Genomic DNA, 13,663 nt, shown 5'->3' on the forward strand with positions numbered 1-13,663 from the left:
CTGAGGTGACATGTCTGCAAACACGCCCTGTGGCGCATTTTAAGTAGAGGAATTAATTCCTCTTCAATCCTGAGGGTCCCTGGGGGCAAACTAGCCCACCATGTACCTCTAGGTGTTCAGAGGCCACACCCCTTTTTACAACACTCTGCAATGCAGCTCTGTTGAACGCACTGGAGGTACCTGGTGGGCTAGTTGGCCCCCAGGGACCCTCAGGATTGAAGATGAATTAATTCCCCAACTTAAAACGCACCACAGGGTGTGTTTGCACACATGTCAACTCAGGCCCCGCCCCCTCCCTTCAACACTGTGCAAACACGCCCTGTGGCATGTTTTAAGTTGGGGGATTAACTCCTCTTGAAATTGAGGACACCTGGGGTGCAACTAGCCCACCAGGTACCTCCGTTATGCGCCACAGAGCTGCATTGCAGAGAGGTGTAAAAAGGGGCGTGGCCTCAGAACACCTCTCTGCAACGCAGCTCCCTGGGGTATACTGGAGGTTCATGGTGGGCTAGTTGGCCCCCAGGGACCCCCAGTATAGTGCTGCAAGTAGGGGCTGTGGCCTCCGGCACGATGTCAGTCTTTTTTTTAAGAAGGGGCTGTGTAGCCCCCTTCTTTCCCTAATATTATTGGCCTTGGGGACCCCATCCCCCAGGGCCTGCCCCCTATTTTTTTTTTTTGGAAGGGGGCCCCCCTCCAGAGGCCATAATCGGCCCGGGGACCCCATCCCCCGGGGCATGGCCATAGCAAACTGCTGTGTACCGGGGTGGGCACCCTGGCACACTGCAGGAGCCGGCTCCGGGGGGTGGTGGTCCCCAGGAGGGGGACCACGTGGTCTCCCTCCCACCATTACCGAAACCCGGGGAGGTGGTGGTCCCCGGGACTGGGGGGTCCGTAACAGAGCCCCCACTTTTAATATTTAGAGCCCTGGGGAGGTGGCAGTTGCCGGGGCGAGTGGGGGGGCTCGAGCCCCCCCACATGTTTTTTTTAACAAAACACAAGCCCTGGGGGGTGGCGGTCCCCCGCAAATATTTTCCTAAAGCCTTTGAGCCCCCCATGTATTTTAGAAGCCCTGGGGGGTGGCGGTCCCCGGGGATGGGGGGGCTGTGAGACCCCCGCAAGTGTCATAAAGCCTCAGGGTGGCGGTCCCTGGGTTTGGGAAGCCTTTGAACCCCCCCCAACCATTTATTTTAGATTCCCCGGGGGGTGGCGGTCCCCGGGGCTGAGGGGCTGTGACCTCCCCCGCACATGTTACTTTAAAGCCCGGGGGGCTGTCGGTCTCCGGGTCGGGGGGGCCCCTTTGGGCCCCCCATCACTATACAAAGATTGCCCCCAGGATTTGGCCCACCCGGGGGCTAATTATTAACAAAGCGCCTGGTCCTTGTGGGACCCCCTAAGCAGACCTAGGGGGTCAGGGTGTTTTACCCTGCCCCTTTTCACGTTTTGCGCATTTCTTTTACTGATTTCTTGTGCCTTGGTTCTACCAAGGCACAAGTTGGCTGCCAATGCTTCCAGGTTTAGAGTGTTGACAGCCAATTAGCATACAGCTCGTGATCGGCAGCCATAGATATATAACGTTTTTTACCTTTGATTTTCTCAGCAACTACCGAACGTATTTACACCATTTAACAAAAAGGGTTCTTTCTGAACCAAGAGCTACGTTTCTGCCAAATTTGGTGACATTTCGTTCAGCAGTTCGGGCTGTAGCCGTGTCTAAAATTTCCTATAGGAAATTGGATGGGGAAAACATGTTTTGAGACCCCACTTTTTTCTCGGGCCCCGCTTGATGGATCACCCCGAGACTTTCAAGATAGGAGTGGACATGAGCGGGCCGTGAGTTTTGAAACTTTCGCGAAGATTCATCAACCGGTGCCAAAGTTATTGCGAATAGAATGTTGCTAATTTCCAATGGAAAATAGGTCCTAACTATAACTACCTACTGGCGACCGCCAGTAGGTAATATATATATATATCTATCTATCTGTATGGGTGCAATGCTCAATCTAGTGCTGGTGTGGTAACTGCTGTGCGTGCTGTCTGGTGCTGTCTGGTGCTGTTGCAAGTGAAATCTGGTACTACACTAGGGTGTATATATATATATATATATTCACTGAAAAAACCATAGGTTTGACGCTTGTTATAGTTAGGGATTGTCATTTAAAAAACCATAGAAATTCACTGAAAAAACCATAGGTTTCAAGGGTGTTATAGTTAGCTGGGCATTTCACTTGTAGTGTAGTTCCTATATTCCCAATAGGCTCTGCGCATTGGAATAACATAAACAGCAGTTTAGACGTAGGACTGAGGTCATCTAGGTCTCTACTGACTATGTTAGACTTAATTAGGTTTCCAGCTATCTCAGAGGTCACTAGAAACTTTCTCGAAAGTTCAGGAAGGAGTTAACTCTCCTGATTAGACAAGAAGGGATTAGTTTCTGACAACCGCATAAACATGACAACTTTGCTCCCTCAGAATAAAGAGTATCAGCCTGATTCATGTAGGCAATAGCGCTCGCAAAAGGGCCAGATTCTGAGAATCTGGCCCTTTGCGAGTGCGATTTTTGCATTTGGTATTCACAATCCCAAATGCAAAAATCGCTATTTAAGAATTCGCATATTTGCGAGGAATGGCATTTAAGGAATCTCTAATAGAGATTCCTCAAATGCTATTCATGACACATCAGGAAATTGCGATTTTGCACTTTTGGGGCCGCTATTTACCGAGAGGTCAGACCTGTCGGTAAATAGCAAAAACTCAGAAAAATGCTTTTAAAAGCATTTTTCTAAGTTGCATGTTGCACACACACATGTCCTTTGGACATGTGTGTGCGCAACACCTGTTCAAAAGTGCATTTTAGGGGTGCTACAGGGCGTCCTTTGGACACCCCTGGCACCCTTAAAATCGCTATCTTATTTGCGAGTAGCAAATTGCTACTCGCAAATAAGGGATACTCCCCATTCATTCCTATGGGCCTCTTGGCCTATAGGAATGAATGGGGAGTATTTGCGAGTAGCAAATTGCTACTCGCAAATAAAGAACATGTAGGAATCGCTATTTTATTAGCAATTCCTACATGAATGCCGTTTTGCGTGTCCTCAATAGCGAGTCGCTATGATTCGCTATTAGGGACACGCAAAACGGCATGTACATGAATCAGGCTGTATATCTCTAGAGTCGTGTGAAAACAATAGACAGCTATTTCACTCAGTCAATCGTGCAAGCTTAATTTCACCAGAGTGCAGAGAAATAGAGAGACGGGCGTTTTTCAATAAAAGTTGTTATTTATTGAGCAGTCCTCTTTCTCATGCAAGAGAAATGAGTTGACACAATTGCAATACTTATCATGAAGTAAAGTGCGTACAGGAAAAGGAGTATTATGAAATAATACTGTAAAAGCATTGATATGGTTTCTTAGCCATATGATACTTTAAAACGGATAAAATATATACATACATAAAAACATTGACTAACGTACTCAACTGGTGCTTCTAAGATACGCCTACCCCGCTGTACCTGACCTAAGCCTAATACGTGGGAAGGAGTAAGTAAGTCGCAGTTTAAGTTAAGTTGGTTTTTACCAAGAATCTGAATCAAGAATTCTCTTAAGGTTTTAATCAGCTCCGTACCTTGGTTCTAGAATGAAGGAGGTCTTGTATCTCTCTCTCAGGACTCGATCTCCCAGCAACCCGCACGGGTGACTGGAAACACCGGAGCTGGAATTTCTCTGCAGGAGAAAAGACAGCGTCTCTCTCAGTGCGTCAAATGGGAGGGTCGGCTTCCTTCAGCAGTCGCATCAGCTGGGCGTCGGGCAAGTAGATAGCCGCTCTGCTCCAAATCACCGTGTGTTTGCTTTAGGCAATGTTGGTATATTTATACCTGAAAGGTGCGGAGTTTGACGTAAGGTTGGACATAAGACGTCACTAAGAACTAACAGTTCTTTCTGGACTCCAGGAGTTCTTGTGCAAATCAAAACAAAGCAGGGGGAATTCCTGGGCTGCTGGAGGCTTGGTTTGTTTAAAGAATGTGTTGTACTTTCTAGGAGTCTATGGGAGTAGCCTTGCCGTATTTGGACTGCATTGGCTATGACTAAATATGGACATGATTCTTATGCTTTTATAAGGATATGTTTTGTTATAACCACATAAGGGCATGAATCGGGGATATCTAATTAGGGTCCTAGATAGATTCACAACACACTCATACAAAACCATTTAAATTCCTCCGTTATAGTTAGTTGTACTAACTGTAACTCTCACGCCAGCAATCCACTGGTGATGAGTCACATATTACATCTTTCATGACATGGTCAGTGACATCACCGATGACATCAATGGTTTTGTATGAGGGAAATGTCCAGCCAACTATAACACCCCTGAAACCTATGGTTTTTTCAGTGTATTTCTATGGTTTTTTAAATGATAATCCCTAACAATAACAAGCTTCAAACCTATGTTTTTTTCAGTGAATTTCAAAGGTTTTTGAAATGATAATTTTAAAATATATTTCTTGTTCTATTTTTTTTATATTCTTTAACTACATTTTTTTAATCTACTTATTTTTAGATATATTTATTTTTAAATTATTCTACACATTTAAAAAAAAAATATATATATATATATTTTTTTTTATTACGTTATATATTTTTTAATATACTTATATTTTTCTTTTTTGTTTGAAAGCCGCGCACCCAATGCGCACCCTTCTCGTTCACTCTGCGGAACGTGTCCCTCATTTTAGGATTATTGCGTAGGATCCGCGTACAGTGTGCTACGACTACAACTTTCCGAACGCGGATGCTATGCGACTGGTAAGTGACTTGTGGCGCATACGCAAGATGTACGTATTACGCGTCATATGCGGGAGACGGGGTGGGTGCCAGCTGCGTGTGCGTACTGTGCGCAGACACCGTGTGACCAGAAAAAAAGAGATTTGATTGGTTCATTACACTTCCAATTGTAAGTATTGAAGTACCCCACCCATTTCAATCACTCTTGTTAGACCTTCCTGAGGAGAAGACATCTACTGGCAAGATCTGCTCTTTTTCAATTTTGCACACCTGCTTCTCAGGGATGTATGATGGTACATCGCAAACTTACATTGTGTGCCATAACATCGCAATTGTTACATCCCATGTCCTCTTAGATCGCGAGTAACCACAACGCATGCCATTACTTCGCATTTGTATAGCAATGTATGCTCACAACATTTACATCGCATACAGACACCCCGCATGCTTTTACATTGCAATTTTTACTCGTATGCGCAATTCCCTTCACCCGACCCTAAACCCTAACCCTTTAAACAGAAAACAGTACCCTACAATATGGCACGCTAACACTTCCCTAAACCCTAAGCCCTAAACAGTAAAGCAAGCCTACACTATGACCTCAGCCCTAAACCCTAATCCCCAAAGGCCAAAACATTACCTATACTGCAACTAGCCCTAAGCCCTAATGCACCCCAAAACAGCACCTATACTACAAGAAGCCCTAAGCCCTAACGCCACCCCAAAACAGCACCTATTCTCCTAGTAGCCCTAAAGCAACCCCAAAATAGCACCTATTCTCCTAGTAGCCCTAACGCAACCCCAAAACAGCGCCTATTCTCCTAGTAGCCCTAACGCAAACCCAAAACAGCACCTATTCTCCTAGTAGCCCTAGTAGCCCTCACGCAACCCCAAAACAGCACTTATACTCCTAGTAGCCCTAACGAAACCCAAAAACAGCAACTATTTGACTAATAGCCCTAAGCCCTAATCCCCAAGCCCAAAACAGTATCGATACTGAAACTAGCCCTAAGACCAATACGAGCAGCCTCCTTACTTGTCTCTTTGTCGTTGTTCCAGCATTGTCTCCCTGTCGTAGGTGTCCCCCGGAGCCCGTCTCGACGCCCCCGTAACCCGTCTCGGCGCACGTCCATCCCATGCGTTGGGAATGCATACGTTCTGAAAGCGCATGCGACGTAATGGCATGCGTAGACAATGCACGCGTCGTAACGTCGCATGCGTTGTAAATGCATGCGATGTCAACGCATGCGACGTAATGCATGCGTTGAAATGGTTGTCTCCCGTTTTTCAGCACAGTTGGAGAAATGGCTACTATTGAAGCATCTTCTGATTCAGAACACTCTGGAAATGAAGAATTTGTGCCTAAACCTCCCCCTCTAGAGAAGTATACATCAATTGTCTGGAAGTTTTTTTCTTTTCCTCTGATGCAGAAGAAGGTTAATGCCACCAAAGTCATTTGCAAAATCTTCAAGGCGGTGCTGTCCAGGGGTAAAAGTGCAAAAAAATACTCTTGTGGAACAACAAGTATGAGGAGACATCTTCAGACAAAACATCCGGTAAATTTCGCAAGAGAGGAAATTAGGAGAATAAAACACTACAGCTTTCGATCTATAGTGCGGTCAGTTGAGTTTACAACTTGATACAAGTGGTGCAGAAGCACTACAGACAACATTGCATTCAGTCTCGATTTATTTAAGGCAGAGACAATTGTACTATGTCCTCGTATTTTGTTAAAGTATGAACAGTAGGAAATTCAGCCTTGATTTATTTAATGCAGAGACAATTGTACTATATGTCTTCAGATTTTGTTTAAAAAAGTGACAAACAGCATTCCTCGATGTCTGTGTCAACGACTGCCTTCGATCCACACTGCGCACAGCACGGTTCACAACTTAAATTCAACTTTCCATCTACACTACGGACGGCAATCAAGTTAGCCTTGATTTTTATAAGGCAGAGACAATTTTGATAAATGATGCGACAAAAAACATTCCTCAATGACTGTACTGAGTACTGCCTACAAATGTACACTATGAGCAACAGAGTTCACCACTTGATACCAGTTCATGAGTCCCGTATGCAACAGTCAATGTATGGAGTCCATTACAGATAATGCAGTGCAACCTAAGATCTACATTGCGAACAGCAGGGTTCACAACTTGAATTCAGCTTTCCATCTACACTACGGACAGCACTCAAGTTATCTTTGATTTATGTAAGACAGAGACAATTTTGTTAAAGGATGCCTCAAAAAACATTCCTCAATGAGTGTACTGAGTACTGTTTTCAAATGTGCACTGCGATCAACAGAATTTACCACTTGATACCAGTGGCGCATCAGCACTACAGACACCATTAAATTCAGTCTTGATTTCTTTAAGGCAAAGACAATTGTACTGTGTCCTCAGATTTTGTTAAAGTATGTGACAAAAAAGCATTCCTCGATATCTGTGTCAACTACTGCTTTCGATGTACACTGCCGACAACAGGGTTCACAACTTGAAGTCAACTTTGCATGTATACTACGGACAGTAGGGTATTCAACCTTGATTTACTTAATGCAGAGACAATCGTGCTGTATGTGTTCTCATTTTGTTAAAGTAAGTGACAAAAATCCTTCCTCAATATTTCTGCTGACTACTGCCTTCCATCTACAATGCGGACAGCAGGGTTCACATTTTGAATTCAGCTTTGAATCTATACTACGAAGAGCATAAAATTTAGCCTTGTTTTTTTTAAGGTAGAGTTAATTGTACTTTATGTCCTCAGATTTTGTTAAAAGATACGACAAAAAGAATTTCTTGATGTCAGTGATAACTACTGTCAATCTACATTGTGAGGGCTCACCATGCAGGTAGAAAGACAATTGTACATGACACGTTCCAGTAATAGAGATATTACACCACTGCGACCCCCCGTACCACAAATCATCGCAGGGTACGCACACGCTGAGTTCTTTCGGTAGCACTAACTCACTGCACCACAAATCATCTCCCCGTAGCCTTATTAAAGCAGAATTGACTAGGCAAAAAACATTGCTCCCAGTGCAGCCTCCCTGAACTACGCATTATCGCAGGATACGTACAAGCTCAGCGCCATAGATACTACTAACTCAGTTCACCATAAATCATCTTCAAAATAGAGTGAACAGTTTTATGTCACAGTGAGACATACTGTCCCTTTTAAATGGAATTCGTGCAAAATTCAATCGACAAAACACATTAGTCCTATTACTGTACCCCCGACCACGCATCATCGCAGGATACGTACACGCTAAGTGCCAAAGGTACTAGTAACTCAGTGCACCAAAAACCATTATCACGTTGTCTTACTGAGGTAGAATTTACAAGACAAAAAACATTAGTATCAGTACGGCCTGCCCGGATGGCACATCATCGCAGGCTCCACAGAACCTTGTTGTTTCAGATTCCACTAACTCAGTGCAAACCAAACTAAATATAACACCTATCAAACCTTACACAATATCCCTTTAGTATGCTTACTTCAAAAACTTATTTTATATTACTTATAGATTTAGTTGAATTATAAAATTTACGCTGCATATATGTTCTATTTTCCACTTCAATCATGATTACAGATAATGCAGTGTCCACCCTAAGATCTACACTGTGGACAACAGGGTTTACAACTTCAATTCAGCTTCTCATCTACACTATAGACAGTAGAAAATTCAGCCTTGATTAATTTAATGCAGAGTCAATTATACTGTATGTATTCAGATTTTGTTAAAATAAGAGAAAAAAGCATTTATATATAACTGTGCTGAATAGTAGCGATGATGTACACCGCGGACAGTAGGATTCACAACTTTAATTCAGCTTTTTATCTACACTACAGACAGTAGGGATTTTAGCCTTGATTTATTTAAGGCACAGACAAAAAATACTCCTGTGGCACTGCTAGTATGCACAAGCACCTTTAATCCCTACATCCTGTGAACAATGTTTCCAAAGAAAGTAGAACACAGCGCCAAAATGTACCTGGACCACCGGCAATACCAAGTACCTCTGGGATATCACCTTCAACATCGCAACCAGACATATGTCCGCATTTTGAGAAAGTTAGAACGCACTGCGTGAAATGCAATCTTTTAATTTGTTATGGGGAGCAATCAGTAGACCTAGTTTGCAGAGCAATTGATGACTATTGATGGTCGTTTTTTTACCTCAAAATTCATGCAGACCAGTATGCAACACTCAATATTTTGAGTAGAGATCACTCAAACCACGCATCATCGTAGGATGAGCACACGCTGAGCACCACACGTACCACTAACTCAGTACACCATAAATAATCGCCACCTGGCCTTATTAAGGCAAAATTCAGTTGCCAAAAGACATTCTTATCAGAGCGTTCTGTCTGAACCCTGCATCATCGCAGGCTCTACACAAACCACCCCTCTTTCAGTGTACCACAACTCATGAACCCTTTACGATAGAACCTTCTGTGTATTATTTCACATATAGTGCTCCTATCTGTGTATGATATCATGATTACTATTCTACTTGTTACCAACAGCAACATAATAAAATGGAGTTGAGCACACATGCCCATACCCACTTCAACTATCTATCTGTGTCTGTGTATTTATTATGTTTGTAAAATGCTGCTCCTGCGCCCTACCGCATTATATTGTGCTATAAATAGCGAATGCAACCATCTTACCTTTGACAGTAAGTGTGGGTTATTTCTTCTTTTTTGTTGTTTTTTTAGCATATTTATATAGCGCAAAATCAACCCAAAACTATATCAGCAATTTACATGAGCACCGTATTTACAGTACATTTTCAGGCATGCGTAGATTACGTCATTACTCTACAATAACAGGATGTGGACGCAACTCCGAGCCTCGAACACTGATTTCCAGCACCAAGTTCGACAGTGTACCTGAATGACCACATACGCATATATCTTAGCTTCCCTTCATGTACCAAAAACTACAACTTAAACCTTTCACAGCCCTGCATTACTACAGCTACAACACTACTGAATGTACAACAATCATTCATAATCACAGAATTGTGTCATGTCCACCATCTTTTATGTGTGCAACTATGGATGAATATAGAGTCAGTGATACCCCGTACCTTCCATGTTGGCCATGTTGTGAAAATGTACAGATATAATGATACATTTGCGTTTAAGATCCGGGTGTCGTCAGCACTACAAAACGGACACCCGAATCACTTGATTTCTCATATATCTAATGACGGAACCACGCCCATAGCTCCAAAGTCTGAAGTCATGGTTCAGAGCTTCGAGCAGCTCTGGCATATGTCAGTCCAGCCCACTCCACTTACGCTTCCAGGAAAAACCAAAAACGCAACTTTGCCCAGATTTCCATAGTACTGATTCCGTAGTTCCAGGTCTAGTTGTCAGAATGGCACACACACACACCCTCATGCCTGGTATACACCCACACCACACCCATCCAGCACATGCATCACTACACACGTGACCCTTCCAATATAAAAGATGGGGTGCACATGCTCTACGCCATTTTAGAGCTGTTCCCATTGCAAGCGCTGTGATGGCCTGTCCTAGTGGTTCGATGCCTCATGTAGGCCTGAACCACGGAGTATAATGGTCCACCACTACCTGCATGGCCCCTTTGGTCACTGAGTTAGTGGTACTGCAAGGACTGAGCGGGTGAGAAACCTCGATGATGATGGAAGCACGAGTATGTCCTTTCCCATAACCATATCAAGACTCAGCACCATATGTGAGACTTCTTGGTAGCAGAGCGGGACTGCATGATGTAGAAGGTGTCCTGTCCACGAAAAGGTGAGCAATGAGGCCTGGGTGCACATCGGAGGGAGCCGATGGGGTGCACCAGACTGGATACAAAAAGGCGACGCAGTGATTTAGGTGTACGCAGTCGTATATACCGTATCTTATTGCATTTATATATTTTTTTCCATTAGCAGGAACGTTTTTATAATCGGTCAAATGTCCGACGCTCGTGATAATTGAAACGACGTGTATCACTTCCCACCACTTGCTTTCACATCCGCATAAAAACATTAGTACTATAGTAATTTTTCAAAAATCGAAGCCTATTAAACAAGTTGGAACTGTACACATAGTTGTTTTTAAATGCGGGAGGGAAGGTGTCTGAAAAGACGATGTAATTCTACTCCACATTAAGATAGTAACAAATACAAATCATTACATCTTTCTTTTACTATCTTTTAGATGTAGAGCTTCAGGGTGCATTATGTCCTGGCACGTGGTGAAAAACACACCGGTGACAGAAAGGTGAGCTGCAAATATTCTATTCAGTCACTCTCTCACTTCCTCTCTCCTTTGATAAAGAAATGACACACAATGTTAACTTCCTTTTTATCTTACAGGTTGTGTTTCACAAATTGGCGTCCCCCCTACTCCAAACACCTCCAAAGCTCTATGTTTGTGCATTCTGCGATGTTGCGTGGCCATCGTAACAACGTCTGAGAAGGCTGCTTTGACACGTGGTGCACCCTTTTTGAATCACGCCAATGGCACAAGGTGAGTAAAGAAGCTTGTTTCCGAAGCAACGACAAGTCATCTGTGGGCGGAGAGAGTGGGTAGTGTGCAGCAGCTTAACTGCGTAGGAATGTACAATTACCTCCGGGCAGTGAGAATAGTTAGGTTACAACAGTCTGAGGGGCAGATTTACAAGCCCCTTGCGCCACTTTTGTGTCACTTTTAACATGGGAAAAGTGACGCAAGGAGCTTGTAAAACTGCCTCTGAGTTTGCAAGAAAAAGCACTCACCTCCAGACTCTGCGAGTCAATGGGGTGCAACAGTCTAGGTACGCAGTATTGAGAACTCACCGCTTTGCAATGGGAGTGCATGGATATACTATTTTAGAAGAAAACAGCGCACAGAGACCACCTTACAGTGGAAGTTGATGAAATACATTATCCTGAGTGTACAAAGAAATAAACCAAAAATATACTTGGGCAGTTGTATGTACTATGCTATTACTAACTCTATATATTATCTTTCAGATCACTAAACTAGAGGGTGCACTATGAACCACCACGTGCTTGGACACACAACTGTAACAAAAGGTGAGCTACGAAGATTTTCTCCAGTATTAACTGCTCCATCTAGAACTTTCTCTCTCTCACAGTTTTAATGTTGTTTTTCTCTCTTTCCCTCTCTCACTCTTTCTCATATCGTTTCTCTTTCTTTTTTAAAGTTATGGACGCTGCTGTCCACTCTGCCCTCTACAACCAAAGCTGAGTTCAAGCTGTGAACTCTGTTGGTCACAGTGTTTACACAAGGAAAGCAGAGCGGCCTAGATACACAATGCCTCCGAATAATTGCGTTAGAAATAAAGGGGCTTATATACAAGTCCCTTGCGTCACTTTTGACATGGGAAAAGTAACGCAAAAGTGGCGCAAGGGATTTGTAACTAAGCCCCAAAGAATATTGTCCTGTATAATGACTTGATCTCTCACCTAATTTTACCTCATCTCTGAATCATTTTAAAGACATGTTGGTCCATACTGTAAATCTGACGCGGTAGGCACTTCCGTACAGACACCTCTTGAACGCGGGCCTATAAGAGCAGAGGAATCTATCAGGCACACTGCAGACGAGCAAATCAAAAAATATTGGCAAGTATTACCTTAACTTGTAATGTTTGACCACTTTTAGTCATACCGATCTAATTTTGAACACTTATTTTCATTTTTGTTTTGCAGATTACCTACCCTACTTCTATTGGAGTCCATATCACATTTTGTTTATTATATTGTTTTGTTAAAGTTATGTTTCTAATTATTTATTATATTGTTATCTTTAAGTTATGTTTGCAGTTCTTTATTGTTGTTTCAATAAAAATTAATTAAAAAAATTATGTACGTCTTTTTTTCTGACAATATTTCACTATTATTTAGTGTGATAATAATACACTTAAAAAACATTTAAAAATAGAAATTATATTTATAAGTAGAAGTATAATACTGAGGCTAACTCTTTACCAGCTCTTTACCAGAGTCTGTAGCTACAAATAACGATTCATATGGAAAACTTTTAAAACTCCAGCACAGTAACTGTTTCGATTAGCAACATAGGGGCCGATTATGATAGCGGATAATCCGCATCTTCCGGGCCAGCGGAAGCCACCGCCGGCCCGGAGGGTGCGGATTATCCGCTGCGGACTGGGAAAAGACCCCCCCTGCCAGATTAGGATGGCTGGGGGATATTTTTTACGTCCGCAGCTTTTCCGCCGCGGTCGCCTTCCGACCGCGGCAGAAAAGCTCTAACATGGCTGGCGGTGTCTATCAGACACCGCCAGGCATATCAGGATGCCGGCGGTCCTATGCCTTTCCACGGCGGCATGTCCGCCGTGGAAAGGCATACGGTCTTTTCATTGGGGGCCCGCTGCGGGCCCCCAGGGGTGCAGGGGGGGTGGGGGGTGCACATGGGGGGTACCTATGGTACCCCCCTGCCTTTGCGTGCACGAAGCGGCAGGCACCGCGCGGTGCCTGCCGCTTTGTGCATGCAAATGCACTGCATTCATTTTTAACCTTCCGGCGGGTGCTGCTTCAAGCAGCACCCGCCGCAATGTTAAAAATAGAGGATGTGACGCCAGGGTGGCGGTCACATCCTAATTTACACGGAGGGACCGCCGCTGCCCCAGCGGACGGTCCCTCCACCTAATAGGGCCCATAGTGTGGTGAACTTCTAACCTCTGTCTGTGCTCACTTAAGTGTTCCATGAACTGTTACTATGGTAACAGGCAGTAAGCAGTTTGGGGGTACGATTAAAAGGTTCTGGCTGTACAGAAACCTTTATATTTACCGAGGATCCTCTACATGACAGAAAGGAAAGCAAAGTAAGACATAACACTGTGTACCAGATTTA

The sequence above is a fragment of the Lissotriton helveticus genome, chromosome 3_1 (genome assembly GCF_964261635.1).
Source record: "Lissotriton helveticus chromosome 3_1, aLisHel1.1, whole genome shotgun sequence".
Classification (NCBI taxonomy): Eukaryota; Metazoa; Chordata; class Amphibia; order Caudata; family Salamandridae; genus Lissotriton; species Lissotriton helveticus.